This window comes from Peromyscus californicus, unplaced genomic scaffold (genome assembly GCF_007827085.1).
Source record: "Peromyscus californicus insignis strain IS unplaced genomic scaffold, ASM782708v3 Scaffold_7__1_contigs__length_154581171, whole genome shotgun sequence".
In the NCBI taxonomy this organism is placed as follows: domain Eukaryota; kingdom Metazoa; phylum Chordata; class Mammalia; order Rodentia; family Cricetidae; genus Peromyscus; species Peromyscus californicus.
In genome coordinates this window covers 119,845,517-119,859,570 of record NW_026294595.1, presented here as the reverse complement: position 1 = coordinate 119,859,570, position 14,054 = coordinate 119,845,517, and positions in this window count along the sequence as shown.

Sequence of the window (14,054 nt, the reverse complement as noted above, 5' to 3'; positions counted from 1 at the left end):
GCATGAATTCTGCTCTCTGTATATTTAAGAGAAACTTCTGAGGCACTGAAATTATGAGGTCTGTGTGCTCACAACAGCAAGCTCTCCAAGTCCCCACTAAGCAGTAGCCAGAACTGTGAGAGGCTGATTTTCAGATGCCCACTGTACCTCAAAGCCTCATGTGAACCAGCTTTCACCTCTTGTTCAAAGTTTCATTAGCTTCTACCAAGAATAAAGTGAGTTTGCCCTAAAATATCTCCCTCCATAGCAACAGGGGGAACTTAGAGAGACAGAATCTACTTCGATGTACTTCTGAGAAACCAATCGAAGATTTCCATCAATACATGGAGCATTTAGTCAAGAAAAAGTGGCTTGAACAGGGAAAGAACAATATGTTTAGCAGGATTTTTAGCTTGCCCGCTTCATACTCACACTTTCCACCTCCATGGAAGCCTTTGACAACCAATATCCTGTGACCAAGTGCCATGTAAAACTAGCAGCCACAGGAAGAGGCAGACAACCATCATGGCACACATTCTCGGAAAAATTCCTCTTCGTTTTAACCTGACTCAGAGCTCAACCAATACAGATTGCCCTTTGCTTGTGGGAATTTGTTGGAACTAATCAACAGCAATTGTTTAACATCATGCCCAAGGCAGTGAATAACAAATGGAACAAAGTAGGCTAACCAAAAATTTAAAAATAAGAACTAGACAAAGAGATGTCCATAAGGGGTTTTGAAAACACCAACATTCATGGGAATATAGAAAGCCACATGCATGTGCAGAGCTGTGTGTATGTTCAAGGCTATGTTCATGATGAGTAAAGAATGGAGACAAGCCCAAGCTTTAAGAACAACACAGTAGGTAGAGTTGAAAGATAGAGAAAGATGGTCCATGTAAACAGTAACCTAAAGCAAGCCAGGAATGACTATATATATATCAGATAAGATATACTTTAAGCTTTTACAAGAGAGAAAGAAGGCCAGGATTTATGATAAAGAGGTTAATCATCCAGAGGATTTCATAGTTGTAAATACAGATGCAAACAATATCTGAGTGCCTAAATATGCAAATATTAATCAACATGAAGAAAAAAATAGCAATTCAACAAAGGGACTTTAATATCTCATTTTGAACAGTGGGTAGTTTAACAAAATAGGAATAAGGAAGAAAACATTGGGCTAAAGATGTACTTTAGACAGACAAAATGAATCTAAGCCCTTTCATGACTGATTGACTTAATTGCATAAATATAAAGGAAAAGCCAGCTGGGATGACTGCTCTGAGTAGCCATAGTATTGACTTCCTGGGAAGGTCTACTTCAGTTCTAGAACAAAGGAGTGGTCATTATTATCATGAAAACATATTGAGTTATGAAACTCACTAGTTGGAGTAAATCCACAGTCAAATTCTGATTCAGAATACACATTGACTATGATGGTATTGTGTAAATCTTTAGAATTTCTGGTCAAAATCAACTGTAGCTAGATGTGCAGTTAAGGAGTGCACAGTGCTGTGTAGACAGAAGTTTCTGTCCTGCCTAATCCTTCAGCTGTTCAGTCCCAAATAAACACAGAGGCTTATATTAATTACAAACTATTTGGTCTATGGCTCAGGCTTCTTGCTAGCTAGTTCTTTCATCTTAAATTAACTCATTTCTATTATTCTATGTTTTTGCCACATGGCCATGGCATTACCTGTCTGCCGTCATCTTGTTGCTCCTTGGGTGGCTAGATCGTGTCTCCCCTGACTCAACCTTTCTTCTCCCTCAATCTCTCTTGGATTTCCCACCTGGCTCCCTCCTGCCCTGCAATAGGCTAATACAGCTTTATTTATTAACCAATGGTAGCAACACATATTCACAGCGTACAGAAAGACCATCCTACAGCACTTCCCCTTTTCTGTCTAATCAAAGAGGAAGGTTTTCATTTTAACATAGTAAAATTATAAATAACAAAACAGTTATCAAGCAAGAATTAGTTATAATATATAGTCTATTTGTATTTGGCAAAATTAAAGAAAATATTCTATCATCTATCTTATATTTGTGAGTCTAAAATTTCATATCTAATTTACCTCTTATCATAACCAAAGAAAACTATAATTATAACTATCTAGTCTTCAGCTTCATCAAAGACCCCAGAAGGGTATTATCTGAGTAAACAGGAAGTGTATTGCAAACAACTTTCAAAATTCTAGAAATGACAGAGACATCTGACTGCCTGGACAGTCACCCAAAGTTCGTCTGTAATGTTGGGACATCTATCTTCAATCCACAAGCCTAGAGTCTCTGGCATACTTTTCAGTGAAGCAGGAAATTTGAAGGACTGTTTTGCCTATTTTGGCAAAGTTTGCCAGTCACTTTTCTCTGTGTCCTGCAGAATGTCTGAGAGTTTCTTCTGTGAAGCAGGAAGCTGAAGGACCCTCTCACCCTGTTTTGGCAAAGCTCAATGGTCATTTTCCCATGGGTCCTGCATGTCTAGTTTATACAACACATTGTCACGCAGTTCAATTTATTGCCCAAATGGCTAGCCTTTTCCACATTGTAAGCAAACTCCATAATGAGTTTCTTCAATGCCCATCATCTCCTTTGAAATAATTGATGCTGCTAGGAGCATCTGCACTCACTGTCCAGAAAGGTCTAAGTTCTTAAAACATATTAAATGCCATATTCTGTCAGTCTTTGAAGTGTTTGAAGATTACCAACCTAATTAAAATATATCTTTATGTACCTAGAAAATTAACTAACATAAGTTTGATTATCATAGATGACTAATTATTAATCTGTATTTCTTAATTATACATTACAATTTTAAATGAGTTGCATAAACATAATACCTTAAACAAGAGTAGAAATATACATACAGTATACCAAAATTAACTTTAAATTTGTATCAATAAATCAAATCTATATCAATGTAAAGTATTTTGAGATTAACAGCTGTTTTTTGAATCAAAGTAGATTCAATAATCTATCTTTTTTATAATTTCTATATCATATCCCTATTTTTTTCTTTTAGAAAGAGATTGATTATGACCAATAGCAATTTGTAACCAAATCCTCTAAACAAAGACAGACATCCATAATCCATTTTTTGAGAATGTAGACATAGTTTTCTAGGCTACTTCCTGCTGATTGGGGGCACTGGTAACGTTTAGGGGAACCTAAAAAAAATTAGGATTATGGTCAAGTCCTGACTGGAGTAGTCTGTGAGGCTGGATCATCTCAGCCAGCAGCCTTGAAGCCTTTCTGGATGCAGAACTCAGAGGAAACTGCAACAGAGGCACTCTGAAACATTGGATCATCTGGGCCATCTATTCCCATTGGAGATTTTTCAGGAGGATCTTACTCAATCAAATCTGATTTTTCTTAACACACAATGAATCCACAGCCTCTCATTTCCTGTGGAAATAAAAGCAGAACCTTTTTTTCCAAAGCAGTGTATCCTTAGACTCAAATTTTGAAGTCAAGATACCTTTAAAAATATATATGTTGGTTTAACTTAGCAGCCTTTACAATCAAATGTCTTTCTGCAGTTAGCTCATTAATAGTCAAAAAATTTAAAGAAAACACAATAATATGCATAATCCAGACTCTCTGTGTATTTTACATCTTTCCATGGCTATTTTTTATATTACTTTTACTGTCACTTTAAAGATTTTACTTTTTAAAACTATTTATTTCTTTGTATAACGCTTATACTCCTTTTCCTCTCTTTCCTAAGCCTACGTACATTTTTACACATACTGTAAACTGTTTAGAGGTTTTTTCCATCTGAATCTGTGCTACTGCATATCTGTAATTCTTTTTTGACTAGGAGAGTTTTTAAACTCTTAAGCTTCGAGGCTAGGACCAAGTCTGTGACTTTGGCTGCTGGCTTTACCCAGTTCGGCGTCCAAACATGGCAGAGGTATGTTTTCCACCAGCTCCAGGAGCTATGCTCACCACCAACTCTAGGAAGCAGCAGATCTATGCCTCCACCAAGCAGTGTGCAGCCCAGAAACCTTATAGCAAAAGCTAAATCTGCCACACAGCATGCTGCACGGCTTGGAGATGCCTCTGTGTACCATGACGGGAATCTGTCATGTTGTGCTCAAGTTTGAATGTTACAGAGTCTCTGTATCATGGTGTCTCTGGACCACAGCTTGCATGAAGGACATGAACTAGGAAGCTGTATTAACTGTGTTCTAGAATCTCTTCTTAAGTTCTCTCAGGTTTTAAGTGGAAACTCTTGTCTGTGTGCCAATTGTAGATGAAAGTTTTCCTGTGTCCCACAGGCACTAGGTCACAAATAAACACACTGAAGTTTATATTAATTACAAACTGTATGGCCTATGGCAAGGCAGAATAGGGCCAGGAAGGAAATCCAAGCAAAGATACAGGGAGAAAGAAGGTGGAGTCAGAGGAGACACTGAGCACTGCCAGGGGAACAAGATGTAATGGAGCACAGGTAACTCCATGAAGCCATGTGGCAAGAAATAGATTAATAGGAATGAGTTAAATTAAATTGTAAGAGCTAGTTAATGATAAGCCTGAGCCATAGGCCAAACAGATAGTAATTAATATAAGCCTCAGTGTGTCTATTTGGGACCTAGCAGCTGCGGGACACAGAAAAACTTCCAGCTACAGTACTAGAAAATATATAACTTGTAGCACTAAAAAGTACAAATCTTAGAGTGGGGTAATAAACAGCTAAAGTGTGTATCTGAATGTGAGTGAAATTATTTTGCAATCAATTTAAAATACTCTGTAATAACTATAATAACTACATTATTAATGCAAGCTCCATGATAACCACAAGATGCAAATCCATAATACATAGGTAAATGAGAAATTGAAAAGAATCCAACTTTAGCACTGCAGAAATTGCCAAGTCATACAGGTAGACAAGAAAGGAATAAAGGAATGAAGGTTCAACAAACAACTAGCAAACAATTAACGAGGTAGTAGTAGAAGTAGGTCTTTGCCTGTCTACAAACCTGAATGTAAATGAATTAAATGCTCCAATTTAAAGACACAGAACTAATAATGAGAAACAAAGTCCAACTAAATGTTGCCAACAGTAGACACACTTTAAGAACAACACAGTAGATAGAGTTGAAAGATAAAGAAAGATGGTCCATGTAAACAGTAACCTAAAGCAAACCAGGAATATATATATATATCTATATATGTATCAGATAAGATATACTTTAAGCTTTTACAAGAGAGAAAGAAAGCCAGGATTTATGATAAAGAGGTTAATCATCCAGAGGATGTACAGTTGTAAATGCAGATGCAAACAGCATATCACTACTTAAATATACAAATATTAACCAACATGAAGGAAAAAATAATAAAATGATTCAACAAAGGGACTTTAATAACTCGTCTTGAACAGTGGGTATTTTAAAAGGTAGGAATAAGAAAGGAAACATTGGCCTAGAGATGTTCTTTAGACAGACAAAATGAATCTAAAAACATGTATAGTGTGTTATATTCATCACTAGCAGAATACATACTCTTTTCAAGCACGTGTGCAATGTCCTTCAGGATAAACTATATGTTAGGCCACAAAACATGCCTAAGGCAAATTCAAAATTGACGCATGTCGAGAATTAGTTCCAACTCCAATAATAAGAGAAATAATAGTAATAATAATAATAAGAGGAATATCAGGGTAAAGTTAAATACATAAAAATTAAACATGTTCCTCAAAAACAAATGGAGAAAGAAAAAGTGAAAAAATTCAAATTATATTTAGATAAATAATAATGGGAACATAATAGTCAGATCTGTATTAGGCAGCAAAAGCCATTCCCAGAGGCCAAGTTCATGGTGGTTAATGCCTCCATTAACAGGAAAAGCTTCCAAATAAATAGTCTAACACTGCGCCTCAAGGTGCTAGAAGAAGGCAAGCAAGCCAAAGCAAACATTAGCAGAAGGAGGGAGCTAATAAACATAAGAATGGAAATAGATCAAGAACAGAAGAACCATTGAGAAGTCAAAGAAACCAAGAGCACATCTTTGAAGTCGCAGAACAAACCCACAGTGAGACCAGGATGAGAAGAGCCAAAGCCCACACACCTAAAATCCTAAGTGGAAACACACGAAGACACTTGGAAAATGAAAAGAATCATGAGGGGCTGTTGTGAACAATGACTGGCCAGAAAGTGGATAACTGAGGATAAATGTTTCGCTTCCTTTTTTTTTTTCCAGAAAAACATAGTCTACCAAGATTGAATCAAGAAAAAGTAAAATTTTAGATAGAATAGTAGCAAATAAAGAGATTGAAGAAGTAACTGGTCTTCTAATAAAGAAAAGCCAAGGTTGGCAAGAATTTATCTCTACATTTGATCAAGCATCCAAAAGTGAATTATGAAACCTTCCAAAAACAGAGCAAAAGGGAATGTTTCCCCATGTATTTTATATGTCCACTATCACCTGACATCTGATCCAGACAGAGACATCACAAGCAAGGAAAATGACAGGCCAGTATTTCTGATGCAAAAAAAAATCCTTAATAAAATATTAGCAATAGAACTCTATAATACATTGAAAGTACTCACTGTAGGGGTACAAATTAATACAGTCATTATGAAAAACAATTTGGAGGCTCCTCAAAAAATTAAAAATAGAACTGCCACCTGACCCAGCTACTTTTGGACATACATCCAAAAAACTCTGTGCCCTGTCATAGAGATATTTGCAGTCCCATGCTTGCTGCTTCAAGGAAATAGAACCAAACTATTTGTCCATCAAGAGGAGGACAGGTAATGAGAATCTGGTATGCATAGATGATGGAATATCACTCAGCTCACGATATTTGCAGGAAAATGGACAGACTTAGAATGCATTATATTTAGTGAGATCATTCAATCACACACACACACACACACACACACACACACACACACACACACACACACACAAATCCCACATATTCTCCCTCATAAGCAGACCATAGCCTATAATGTATTCATGTACAAATATAGTCAGATGTATGACCAGGTATAAAATAGCATGTTGAAAAGAGAATAAGAAAGGGTGGTGAGGAAGAACAGGACACAGGTGGAGGACACATGGACTGTGAAGAAGAAAAAAAAAAGATATAAAACTAACTCTTTGTCGTTTTAACTCTGTAAAGGATTTTTTTTTCCTTTTTTTGGTGAATAGTACATTAAAATGGAGTTGATATTGAGAACATAAAACCCAGAGCAAAGCTCCACGGCTTCAGAATCACTCTTCTAACTATATATAAGTTCATTTGCATATACAGGCTTTGGCTGTGGGCAAGTACTTTTTTAAAAGGCTATGTTATCTAGCTCTGTGGTTTTTTTTTTTTTTTTTTTTTTTTGCAAGTTCTTTACAATGAAGTGATTTTTATTGAACACATATACGTTATGAGATTTCTCCTGGCCATGTGTGGCTCACCAACATAAGTAAATCAGTCAATGTGAACACATAATATTAGCAGAACTATTTAAAAACCATATGACTACCTCAGTGAACACAGTAAAAGCAATTGTCAAAAAGTTCAAGTAAAGTTCCTCAACATGAGGAAACGTGTCTACTAAAAGAAGTGTCTACGAAAAGTCTTCAAGTAACATCTAATCAGGCAAGAAAAAGAAACAAGAGGCATCCAAACTGGAAAGGAAAAATTGAAATCACTTATGTATGCAGATGGAAGGATCCTATGCAAAGAAATCTCCAAACACACATATATGTACACACATATACACACAAATATGTACTCATACACATGCACACACATGTCCTAATACACACACATGTATCCACATACATGCACATCTATCCATTCTCACGTAGTTACAACTAGTAAATGAACCAGGTAGATGCATAGGTGTAGCTAGAGTTTTCCTGCCTGGCCCACAGTCAGGATAAATCTCTCTCACCCGCCAGTCCCACAGCCTCTCAGACCCAACCAAGTAAACACAGAGACTTATATTGCTTACAAACTGTATGGCTGTGGCAGGCTTCTTGCTAATTGTTCTTATATCTTAAATTAATCCATTTCTATAAATCTATACCTTGCCATGTAGCTCGTGGCTTACCGGCATCTTCACATGCTGTTTGTCATGGTGGCGGCTGGCAGTGTCTCTCTGACTCAGCCTTCCACTTCCCAGCTTTATTCTCCTCCTTGTCCTGCCTATACTTCCTGCCTGGCCACTGGCCAAACAGTGTTTTATTTATTGACCAATCAGAGTAACACATTTGCCATACAGAACATCCCACAGCACATAGGACATAAAATAGCCTACAAAACAGTAGTATCTTTTATACACAAACAACAACCTAGTTAAAAGGCAAATTATAAAATTAGTTTACTCTTGCTTTTGTAGATTTAAACTAGACAATATTTTTGAGACCTTGACAAAAGTTTTAGTCTATAAAAGGAAAAAAAAGACTAAAAGTTCTAATTGGAAAAAAAAAGACTGCATGAAATTAAAAATGTCTTCACATAAAAAAAAACAATATGAGTAGACAACCTCCCAACTGGGAGAAATATTTACAAGCCACATATGCAATAAGTGGTTAATATCCAAAATTTATATTTAAAAAAACTTTATAATTTGTCAGGGAAAATTTGTTTTGGGGTGGTTTCTGCAAACTTTTTTTTTTCTTTTTACAAAATAGTCATAAAACTGGTTAGTAGGTTCAACATTATTAATCATCAGGAAAATGCAATTGCAACTCAAAACCATTATGAACTATGGCCTCACTCCTCACACCTTATGCATATTATGGCAGTGTTTAGCTGGACCACATAGTTGGAATGGTGGCTGTTAACAAAGATAAAAGATAATGAACTGTAGCTACATCTGTGTGTGTGTGTGTGTGTGTGTGTGTGTGAGAGAGAGAGAGAGAGAGAGAGAGAGAGAGAGAGAGAGAGAGAGAGAGAGACTCAGTATATAAATACAACCTGCTCAGTTCATATAATGTTACCTGTATGTATGCACTTCCAGGCCTGATCCTTGGTTATTACAGAATAATCAATTGGTGTGCTGTTCCCTGGAGGACACTATTTCTCCCGCTCTCAGCAACAAGTGGGAGTGTATAGGAGGGTTTGGAGGGAGAAACTGTGCAATTACATTATAATCTCAAAAGGTAAGAGATAATGAACCGACAGAAAAAGGAATCCTAGCAGGTAGTTGGTGGGAATGTAAACAGGTATAAACATTATAGAAAAACAGTACGGAGTTTCCCGCAGAATAACAGAACGAGTAATGAATCAGCAATCAGTCGTCTTACTACATACTCAAAGAAAATGAAATTACCACCTCAAAAAGACATCTGTATGTCCATATGATTATGTCTGGCATCCTTGTGGCTTTATTCACAAGAACCAAGATGTGTAAACAACCCTACTGTCTATAAATGGATGAAGGAATTAATAGAACATTAAACAATATTGTGTTTTTATATTTGGTTTCGCTTTCTGCAGGTTATATAATTAACCAGTCTGACAATATTGAATGGAAACTTTTAGAAAAAAATTTTTGTCTGAATTGTGTACTATACTAAGTAGATGATGGAATTTTAAAACATCCTTCTGTCTAGCAGGGAAGACAACTCACCTTGCTGTCCAAAATGTCTATGCACTGCACACTATCTTCCTATTAGCCACTTAGTGGCCATCTCCATCACCAGTACGGAGTCCTACATACAACAGTTATATAGTGTATACATATAGTCTATGAACTATTATGAACTATTATGAACTATTACACACAGTGCTCAGGACTATTGTGTTTTCAGGTACTGAAGGTGGTATTGGAATGTATCCTTTACTGATGAGGGGTGGGGAAATGTATGTATGTGTGCGTACCTCTATGAATATGACTTGTCAGGATATCCTTCCATTTGTAATAATATTGTTGGACCTGGGGGATATTATACAGAATAAAAGAAGGCAGATGCCAAAAAGAAAACACCGTATGCTCTTAATATGTTTATATGTAGAATTTCAAAACCAAAGTGTAAATGCATAGAGATATAAAATTAAAGAATGGCTGCCAAAGACAGAAGGTGAGAAGGAAGTGGGAGATGTGTAGGAACGACAAATACAGAGGACTCCTGGTAGCCAGATATCTGAACAGGTGTAGTGTGTTCAGGATTTCATTTAAAAAAGAGACAGTCAGGACAAATCTCTGATACCCACCAGTCCCACAGCTGCTCAGACCCAACCAAGTAAACACAGAGACTTATATTGCTTACAAACTGTATGGCCGTGGCAGGCTTCTTGCTAACTGTTCTTATATCTCAAATTAATCCATTTCTATAAATCTATACCTTGCCACGTGGCTCGTGGCTTACCGGCATCTTCACATGCTGTTTGTCATGGCGACAGCTGGCAGTGTCTCTCTTCCGCCTTCCTGTTCTCTCAATTCTCCTCTCTGTTAGTCCCGCCTATACTTCCTGCCTGGCCATTGGCCAATCAGTGATTTATTTATTGACCAATCAGCAACACATTTGCCATACAGACCATCCCACAGCACTTCCCCTTTTCTTTTCTTAAAAAGGAAGGTTTTAACCTTTATACATCTCCAAAGTCAGCTTGGTATATTTGGGAATTTGGGCGTAGCTTCTCTTACTACTTCCTGCTGGAGGGGGGCACTGTATCTTATGGGGACACAAAGAAAATTTTAGGATTATGGAGTAGTCCATGAGGCTGTATTGTCTGAGCCAGTTGCCTTCAAACCATTCTGGATGTTGGATCATCTGGGCCATGGTGTCATCGAAGATCTTTCAGGGGGTCTTGGCTGGTCAAACCTGATGTATCTTAATCTGGAACAAATCCATAGCCTCTTGCTTTCTGTGGAGACAAAAGCAGAGCCTCCTTTCTAAAGCAACATATCCTTACATCCAAATTTTGAAGTCAAAGTACCTTTAAAATATACATTTTGGCATAACTCAACAGCTTTTGCAATCAAATGTTTTTCTTCAGTTAAAAATCCCAAAGACAACACAATCCAGATTCTCTGTGTAATATTCATCTTCACGTGGCTTATTTTTTATATTAACTTTACTGTCTCTTTAAAGACTTTATTTTTTAAAAGTATGTATTTGTTTATATAACTGTATATATCACCTTGTCACACAAAAAAGAACTGTGATGGCTAGAATGTCAGTTCTTTTTGACTAGATCTAATTTTGCAAATCAAGTCCAATTTAAATCTAGATAGTTATTTTGCGGTTATAAAGGAACTAAGTCTCAAACTATTTTGAAAGGTTAAGGTCCAGAATAACCAACCAAATATTGAAGGGCTATAAAGTCAGGGAACCCACAATACCTGACATGAAGATCTGAAATAATCATACAATAATCCTCACAACATGATGCTGGCAAAGGAATAGAGAGCTCACTGGAATGTAACAAAGAAACCATAAATAGATCCACATAAATGTACTCAACTGATCTCCGAGGAAAGGACAAAGGCACACCAGTGGAGAAAGAAGGGTGTTTGCAATAAACGGTATTTAAATAGCAGGATATTCGAGTGAAAAGAGGTGAGTCTGAACAGAGGCCTCAGCCTTCTCACAGAAATGAAGTCCAACATGATTATCAGCATTTCTGCCGCTGTGTCTGAATAGCGAAGACTGAATAAATTATAAACCATGGAAGTGTCTTTAGTGTGCTGTTCTGGAAAGCTGAGAAGCCTGACAACATGTCACTGTGATCTGCGGAGGGTCTTTGTACCGAGTCAGCCTTGTCAGTGAACAAGTGAGAAGAAATGGGAGCACGTTCTTTTCAGGAAGCCCCTCCCACTGGCAGTGAGATCCATTCGTTAGGGCAAAGCCCTCAGACCAGTTCACCACGCAAAGACTCTGCCTCTTAGCCCCATCAGGAGGGCCGTGAATTTTCAGTATGGATTTTAGAGGATATCCAAAGCAGGGCAATGCCCTAAATGTAGAATATATAACTGTAAATGCTTGGAAAGTAACACAGGAGAAAGTCTATGTGACTAGAGAATAATGACCACTGCTCACACATAATGTCAAAAGTATGATTTAGGAAAGAAATAGTTGATAAGCTGAACTTTATCAAAATGGAAAACTTCTGCTCTGTGAGAGACACTATCAAGAAAATAAGATAACAAGTCACATTTGGGGAGGACATAGCTGATAAAGAAGTGTGGTCTAGCCCCATGTTGTGGTACATATATGTAATGCAGTAGACTGGGGGGTCATGAGTTTGAGGCCAACTGAGGCCACACAGCAAGTTCCTGTCTCAAAAGGAAGAGGAAAAGGAGGAAGCTCTAAAGGGGAGAGGGAGGAAGAGGAGAAACAAGAAGAGGAAAAGAAACAGGAGGGGAATTGCTGTCTGAAATATGCCAACTCTTAAAACTTAACAGTAAGAAATAACATTTTTAAAATGGGCAATAAACCTAAACAGGCCCCTCACCAAAGATACACAGATGTAAATTACACATAGAAAATGTGTTGACTATCATTTGTCATTATAAAATTGCAAATTAAAACGACAAGCTACTACTATCAGCTGTTAGAATGGCTCAAATTAAAAAAAAAATCCCAAAGTCAGTTCTAAACACCGATGATGACGGGAACCATTAGTTCTCTTCCATTAGTGGTGTGAATACAAAATTTTATGGCCTCATTGGGAGACCGATGAGCAGGTGCAAGCAAAACTGAACATATTCATTCCATACATTTCAGAAATTGTACACTCTTTGGTTTTGTTTTGGTTTTGTTTTGTTTTTTGTTTTTTGAGACAGGGTTTCTCTGTGTTGTTTTGGTGCCTGTCCTGGATCTCGCTCTATAGACCAGGCTGGCCTGGACCTCACAGAGATCTGCCTGGCTTGCCGTGCACCACCGCTGCCCAGCAGAAATTGTACACTCTTGTTAGCTCCTTGTCACTGTAACACAGACCCCTGGCAGAGACAACCTATGGGAGAAAAGGGCTTGTTTGGGCTCCTATTTTAAGAGAGCACAATGCATCATTGTAGGGCAGGCATGGCAGAGTTGGTGTGTGCCAGTAGGCATGTGCGGCCACTGCTTCTCACATCGTTGCTGACCATGGCGCGGAGAGAAGTACACCAGAACCGGAGTGAGAGACAACCTTCAAAGTCCTGGCCCAGTTGCAACCGGAGTGAGAGACAACCTTCAAAGGCCTGGCCCAGTGGCCGGCATGCACCAGCTAGGCCCCATTTCCCACTGGCTCTGCAGCCTTCCCAAACCACCAGCTGGGAAGTTGTTGTTTAAACACAGGAACTCCCGGGGTGTACTTCACATTCAAACCACAACCTCCCTATCTAATGTGTCTGCCTAAATGTGTTGAGGAATATTAATTTAAAAAGTGTTACATTTAGCCGGGCGGTGGTGGCGCACGCCTTTAATTCCAGCACTCGGGAGGCAGAGCCAGGTGGATCTCTGGGAGTTTGAGGCCAGCCTGGGCTACCAAGTGAGTTCCAGGAAAGGCGCAAAGCTACACAGAGAAACCCTGTCTCGAAAAAACCAAAAAAAAAAAAAAAAAAAAAGTGTTACATTTGATTATGCCATGAAATATTTGTCTCGTGGTACAAAGACGTGTTAAACTTGTTTGATGAAGTAAAATTAACCTGGGGTCAGAAGGCTGAGTCAGCAAGTAGCTGACAGAAAGTGGTAGAGAGAACCCAGGTATAGTTAGGGTCCTTAAGTGGGGGCTGAGCAGAAGGATGCTCTGTTTTTTAGGGAGCCATGAGCTAGGAAAGAAGGTTAGCTCCTTGCTATTCAGCCTCTCAAAGCAAGCAGAATTTCACCTCAACCTTTGAATCTTGAGTTCTGTAGAGGGATAGAGATCTAAATAAAGTTCCCTCTAGCAGCTGTGATAGAGCTGGTTTCTGAGGGAACAGAATTCCCGCCTGGCTATGGCCACTGTGGCCAATCTGCTTCTGGTAGCTGTGGGATTTGCAATTGCCAATTAGGACAGCAGTTGCTTAAGGGGCAGCTACTGAATTTAATAAAAAAACAGCATAAGTGGTGTAAGTGAGTCAAACGCTGATGCCCCCACCAAATCTACACAGGAAGGTTTGATGGCAGATTTATTCAAAACTGTCAAAACTTGGAAGCAA